Source organism: Cupressus sempervirens, chromosome 11 (assembly GCF_028749045.1).
Source record: "Cupressus sempervirens isolate cs-2001-9-10 chromosome 11, ASM2874904v1, whole genome shotgun sequence".
Taxonomy (NCBI): domain Eukaryota; kingdom Viridiplantae; phylum Streptophyta; class Pinopsida; order Cupressales; family Cupressaceae; genus Cupressus; species Cupressus sempervirens.
Genome location: NC_143128.1, coordinates 774,800,573 through 774,808,490, shown reverse-complemented (window position 1 = coordinate 774,808,490; position 7,918 = coordinate 774,800,573).

Here is a 7,918-nt window from a genome sequence, read left to right as displayed (position 1 = left end):
AGATATCTAAATGGAACATCTAAGTTTAGATTGTGGTATGATAGATCTAATGATTTTACTCTAAGTGCTTATATTGATGTTGATTGGGTAGTCAGTATGATGACAAAATCAGCACCAATGGTGGAGCCTTCTTTCTTGGAGGAAGATTGGTTTCTTGGCTAAGCAAGAAGTAGGATTGCACATCACAAAGTAAAACAAAATAAAAATATGTTGTAGTAGCAAAAAATTGCAATAAAGTTGTTTGGATGAAGCAGATGTTGAAGGATATTATAAGGATAGAAATTAGTGAACCTATTGTCATACATTGTGACAACACAAGCATAGTAAATATGTCTAAGTATCCAGTGTTGCATTCTAAGATAAAGCATATTTCTATCAAGTATCACATGTTGAGAGAGAAAGTTATAGAAAAGGAAATTAGATTGGAGTATGTGAGCACTAAAGAGCAGATTATATATATAGTCACTAAGCCTCTTCCCAAGGAGACTTTTGAATATTTGTGAGGTATGTTAGGGGTTATGCCCCTTCCTACATCATAGTAGATGATGCAAGAGTGCATCAGTCTAATATAACAGAGCACCATTGTTTGTCTAGATAGAATGTTGATGCTTCATGTATGGGGGAGTATTTTTCATGCACAGAGTCATCTAGGACTCTTGTTGGATGTTGTTTTGAACAATGTATTTGGGCACTTGAGTTAGTAAAAATTAGTTTTTGCAAAGTTTGATGGTTACTAAAACCTTTGACATTGATGTCAATGGGGGAGAACTATGACATGAAAAGAATCATGAGGGAAAACATCATGGCTGAGAAGATCCTGATGAAGAACATCATGGGGAGAAAGTAAAAAAAAGTAAGAATAATTATAGCATGTTCGAAAGAAGTAAAACATGGAATGATAATTTGATGGAAATAATATTGAGGCATATCAATGGGGAGAATGATTGATGAAGAGGATTTTAAAATAAAGATTAACAATCTTTTGTTGGTATTCTTGGAACTAGATGTTTTCCATCTATGTTGCCATCAATGCTAAAGGGGGAGATTGTTGGAAACATGAATGCTAATGATATTCATATGGGGGAGTATTATAGATATGTTACTATGATGATAGGTTACATTCATGACTGAGTTTGTCATTGATATCAATATAGCAGTCTTCTATGGTATCTGACAAAAGAATAGTGGAAAGATCAAGTTGGTATAGATGGCTAGTTGAGTATTCTTACTATCCTAGGTTATGGGAGACACTTATTAGTATCTAGTATATGCAGTTAATGTTAGATGAAGAAATGATATTTCTAGAAGAAGTTATGTAAGTTTTGGTGATGTCTATTCTGAGATAGAGTTTATAGAGGCATGTTCTACTAAACTTGTTATATCTCTCAGCAATTTTCTTATTCTAAGAATTAAGGTTGAGGACAGGAAAAATACATGTTGGTGATGATGTGGCTAAGCTTGCTCATCATAATATTGCATGTACAGAAAGATATTCAAGTTGCAAGGCAGAAGATTAATGTTATCGCTAAGTGTAACGTGTTCATAATGTGGTCCAATAATGATTGATTGAGAAGGTCTGATAGGAAACTCAGGGAATTGTTTTATGGACTTGATATAAGGAAGGAAATTTTCATTTATCATATGACATGGAATGGTATCAATCAGAAGTAATTGTAAGCATTGGAGTAGAGCAAAAGTGAAGGAAACTTCATTACCAAGGTTCTATTGTGTGATCTGAGGTTTGGTATTTGGATCCAAGGTTTATGACCTAGTTTACAAGGTCTGATAGTGATTGGTTCATTTGACAGAATAGAGGAAAGAGGAAAATAATAGTAAATTTCATGTTTGAATAGTGAGCTCTTTTGTAGTTAAAATTACATGTTTGTGCAGTGGGCTCTTCTAGCATACATTGTACTACAACTCCTAACAGGGTTGGAATCTCCTAATAGGGATTCAAATTCTCCTAAAAAGGACTCATATGTACTAAATCATATGTACTAAATGTTGTCATTGATTCCTAATAGGGTCCATCCTCTAACAAGGAATATTTATATTAGTACATCATCTTGTGGGCATCATTCCCACTAAGGTTTTCCCTCTGATCAAGGGTTTCCCTAGTTAACATATTTGGTGTAATTGTCTATGTACATCTTATTATGGTTGCTATTTATAATGGTTGAATGGTTAAGTTTATTTAAGGGAGATAAATGTTTTAATTTTTATATAAATGATTCACCTCTCCCCCCCTACCTCAGTTATCTTGGTGGACTATTGTTTCTAACACACTATTGGGATGCAAAATTAAAGCCTTGATTTTGAGTACCATTCTAAAAATTAAGCCCTATAAGCGCATTTAATGCAAGTGTACCCGACTATCATTTTGAGCACATAAAAGGTGTTTAATGTTTCTAACACCTTGTATTCAGCATACTCATGCATCTTGTGAAGATAAATTACCATTTTAAGTCATTCTATGAAGTTCCATTTTGAGCAATGTTCAAATTTGAATTTTTGCCCAAGTGTCAAATAGTGACATGTAGCCTAGTTTGCATTTGAATATCTTACAACTAGTAATGTTTCATGACTTGTCACTTTGGGAGTGTTTAGTACATATATCAAAGAACCTGTATTTCTATTTTCAAATCATTTTGATATGTTTTGAATCCTTAAAAATTTGGTTGTTTACTGTTGTCATGCTAATGCTAATTGTTCAAAAAATCAGAAGGCCCTATTTGACTAGTTATAACTTTGATTGAGTTGATTTAAATGAGATAATTATTTTTTTGTTACATTCTAGAGGTCAAAAACTTATTATGTTTTAGATTTGAGCTTATGAAAAATCTGTTTGATCAGTTTTTGAACGTGATTCCAAATATAATTTATAAAGTTTTACTGGTGTCAAGAAATGTAGATTGATCAGTACCCCTATTCAAGATGTCATAACTTTGAAACCATAATAGGTGAGATCAAATGGATTATAGCATTGTGTTCTACTCTCAAAATTCTTTAAGTGTTCCAATTTTCAAGTCTTGACGAATCTGTCTGCACACTTTCCCAGGTCCATTCTGTTTGCAAAAATCACTTTTCTACCACTATTCCCAATTTTGCAAATCCAAGTATCCCACTTTGACTGCTCACCAATTTCTCCCAATTATTCATAATGAGCTTAAATCACAAATTTATACTCTCCTCATGACATTAAACTAATGCTCCAATTTTTCTACCCCCAAGTGTCAGTTTTTCTTGTTTTCAAAGCCAAAATAGAATGCATTTTATGGTTTTCTGACATATTTTCTTGGAGGCAATTCTAAGAAGGAAACTTTGATGGTCAATATCTTTTTACCTAGGTGTCTTCATGACACAAAATCTAACAAGGTACTAGAATGCAAAACAAAGAAGCAATATGTCAAATCTTAGAGCCCAGTTGTTGGTTTCAAGCAGTTTTTAAGCCCAGTCAGAGGACCTCTTAGAAGGAAAATCATAGTTTGCATGAACATGGTAAACTGATTTTAATTGATCAGTTGATGGAGGATTTCAATCCAAATTGAATCCAATCTATTGAAAAGGTGAAATCAGTGGATTCTAGAGGTCAAATGTTTTAGTTTGAATTTATATTTTTGTCGGACACACTTTTGGGCCCCACTACTATCATTAGATTTAAAAGATGTTGACAAATTGAAAATTATCAATAGTTAGAGCTAATAAGCATGATGATGCAAGTGATTAATTTCTCAAACACAAAAAATAAAGGAAGTAAAAATGGAAAATTGTTTGCTCAAGTAAGGGTAGGTTTCAAAAGCATTAGTTCTTCTAAGAGGTAGTTTAAAGACTCTTTCTTATCGGAGAGACTCTATCAAAATCATCAATTCTCAAACAATGTGATTTCAAAACCTAAATTATCTAAGGGAAGTTGCAAAACTATTGGCCCCCTAAGGGAAAATATGAAATTTTCAATTAAATGCAAGTGATGACTATTTCATCGTAATTCAAAATATGGGGACATTAAACAAACTATATGAGGATTCCTCTTCAAATTCTCATTTGCGAGCTTTCAAATTGAAATGCACGAGGAAGATTCTCCATTAACTATTAAGAAAATAAGGTTATATTGGACAATTAAATACATTTCCATAGTGAACATTACAAAGAAAGGTAGGCAGAAAATATGATTCTCTGGTTGAGAAGTACACTATACAAAAGACTAAACTGAGATATAACCACATTAGGAGGAATCCAATCAAAGGGAGGCATGAGAAATATTATGCAATGAATCTCTTCTTGCATTTTAAGGAGTCAACATCAATCAAGATGATAAAAAAGTATGGTAAATAGATGGTTGTGGAGGTAGAGTTTAGAAGAGGGAGAGCTGCAAGGGTTTGAAATCATCCTCCATCATAGAAACAACCCACAACAAGTGCAAGGAGACAACTGATGAAGGGGAATGACATAGCAAGAACATTCATTGTAGAAACCAAATATTTTGAGGAAGATGTGTTCAATCAGGAACCATGAATGTAACGCCCCGCCAAGGGATCCAAAGAATTAACCTAAAATTTCACTAAGTTTGGTAGCATTTTTTTTAATTTTTTGTAAACATGAAAGCAAATCTATTTACAACTAATCCATTTACAACTTATACATAATAACGGAAGCAATAGCAATTTCATCTAAAAGTAAACATAACAGGTTATATTCTTTAAGGATCCCTTAATGTTGAATTACATTAAAATCAACTAACATTATTGAATCCATCTAATACAACAATCCACATGATATAATAATGATAAGTCCAATGTTTATACATTACATTTCTAAATGCTCAATCATCCACTGTACATGTCACAGGGTATGAAAAGCTTAAAAGAATATACATATGTGAAATAAGGTACATCTTCCTATTCCAATCCATGATGCAACCAAGTAAAGGTAATCACATGTCATACATGATACATCATCATAGAAGATATAGACATCCATCATAAAAGATCAAACATAATAAACTAAGTGCACAGTTCCTCCCAACCGTAAATAGCATCATTAGACCATTGTGGGTCCTAGCCATCCCTCCATGCGTAACATTCCAAATCACTGAAGAGATCATCAGTATTAACATAGTAGGAATGTCACTCCTATAAACATACTACATCATATGCAGAAATTAATCTAACATACAAAGTAAAGCATAAGATAACATCATCTAACATATGCAAATAATCAATATAAGGATACATGTCCACCATCATAATCATGAATGCATCAGCCACAATGTCTCAAATAGATCTCAAATGATAAAAGTGATAAAGCACTACCACCCAACCGCATGCAACCTAAGTGGTCCACTCCCACCATGCTGAGGAGATAATCTCAAATCCCAAACAGGCTATCAAAATCACATAGCATAAATACTCTCTAAGTCTAGGAATCCTAAAAGTATACTAACTCAAAGGTTCCAACAAATAAATCGACATCTAATTCCCAGAGGCACACAATGACATGTAGGAAATCTACTCTGTAAGCTCGGGCAAGTGTCATCACATTAATCAAGTAGAAGTTACCCTAGTAGTTAGCTTAGGACTCCAGGGTCCCTACTTATCCTTATGCAGCCACTAGTATCCTCTCATACTGACAAGGCATACTATGGAATGCAAGATCACAACCAAACTTTTTCTCTACTCCCATCCTAGTCTGTACTAGCACTCGAGGCATGAGCGAAAACAAAAAAATTATCTTATTAGGTTCATTTAGTCAGTATTAGGTGAAAATGTTTTCACTTATTAAAACAACTTACAATGAGTTACCCTGGTAGCCACTTAGGGCCCCAGCCCCCATTGCAAGCCACTTCCTGACACTACGAGTAGATAACCTACCCTAAGCTCATGGAATCATAAATCTCATAATCACCTCAGTCCTATATAAGCGACTGGAAATAAATACCAAAAGATAATCCAAAATAAAAACATCAAATATCCATAATAAAAGCATCAAATCTCCATGAGCAACTGAAAAGCATCCATAGATAATCATGACCACAATAGTTCTCTATTGGCAACTGAAGGTATCACTGATAATCAAAATTATCCATTGGTTCTCAATAACCAAAATATATCTCAAAATCATACTGATCGAAGACTCCAAAATAGTCGAGTCAAAACATGTCACAACATGACATCCTCAAGAAATAAATCAACATTTCAGTCCCCTCGTGGCAACTGGAAAGTAATCTAAAGATAACTGATCAATGACTCAAAAATAGTTAAGTCAAGTGTCTCAGATACATATAACTCAGCTTCACTCAAGAAGACTGATGAGCAATAACAATTAATAAAATACAAACATCTCATAGAGCATACGATCACATTACCATGGGTGGGTTTATAAAGATTGAAATCAATAAACATCATCATGCCATCACAATCATAACCTCCAAGCCTCTAGTAACAACCTAAGAGTGGTCAATACTAGTCAACCCAAAACCCGAAACAAGAAGCATAGAGAAAACACAATGCAAGCACATGTTTGAGTTTGCTAAAATTACATAGTTGAATTGAGTATGGAGGTTTCAGTTTCTATTTGCAAGTATACTTCAAGTATATAAGATTCTATGTTTAATTTCCATGTCAACCTAGAATTATCCTTCCATTGTTTTAAAACAATCATAAGATAATTATATACTTGTATAAATCCTTGTACTAGCACCCAATGACTTTTAGATAAAATCACTCACACTATTCAAAACATTAGAATAATACTTACCAACTTTCAAATAATTAGTTTACAATTTCCTTTAAACACTTCAAGAAAAATCATTTATTTAAAATGATCCTCACTAATTTTAAGTAGAATCAATCTCATTAATAATTCAATTATTTAATTCCACTAAAAACTTATTAATATCTCTTTTCTTTTAATTTGCCCTCATTTACAAATCCATTTACTTAAATTGACTAATAATTAATTACACTTCTTCTACTATTAACTAATCTTAATTAAATTAAATTTAATTATATTAGTTAATAAATCATATAAAACTAATGCATAAAGATAAGATTCCATTTTAATTCGAACCCAAATCTACTGCAGGGACAAGAAGTCTAGTGGTGATAGGAAAGTAGCATATAGAATTATAAATCTAGAATTGCATTGCGATAGGAAGTCTTGTGGCGATAGGAAAATAGCATACAGAATTATAAATCCAGATTTGCATTGTGACAAGAAGTCTAGTGGCGACAGGAAAATAGCATACAGAATTATAAATCTAGATTTGCATTGCGACAAGAAATCTAGTGGTGATAGGAAAATAGCATACAGAATTATAAATCCAGATTTACATTGCGACAGGAAGTCTAGTGGTGACAAGAAAATAGCATACAGAATTATAAATCTAGATTTGCATTGCGACAGGAAGACTAGTGGCGACAGAAAAATAGCATACAAAATTATAAATCCAAATTTGCATTGCGACAAGAAGTCCAGTGGTGACAGGAAAATAGCATACAGAATTATAAATCTAGATTTGCATTGCGACAGGAAGTCTAGTGGCAATAGAAAAATAGCATACAAATTATAAATCTAGATTTGCATTGCGATAGGAAGTCTAGTGGCGACAAGAAAATAGAGAGTGTAAATGAAATATGCAAACATCATGAGTGCACCTGGATACTGATGCTAATTGCTATGCCTCAAAAATTGCAAAGCAAGATCCTTCCTTCTCCAACATTGTTGGGTCCTCCAAACACGACCTCCAAATGCTCTCCCTAAGCTTCTAGGAGTGCCTAAATATAAAAAATTCTTAGGAAGCACCTCGGATGTCTCTAGAACAACTAGAAGGTGTTGACAACTAAGCATGAGTCTTTTCCAAAATTCTAGATGAGTCACAAGGTTGTAGACACCATGTGCTTAATTTGTGTGCTAACTCCTG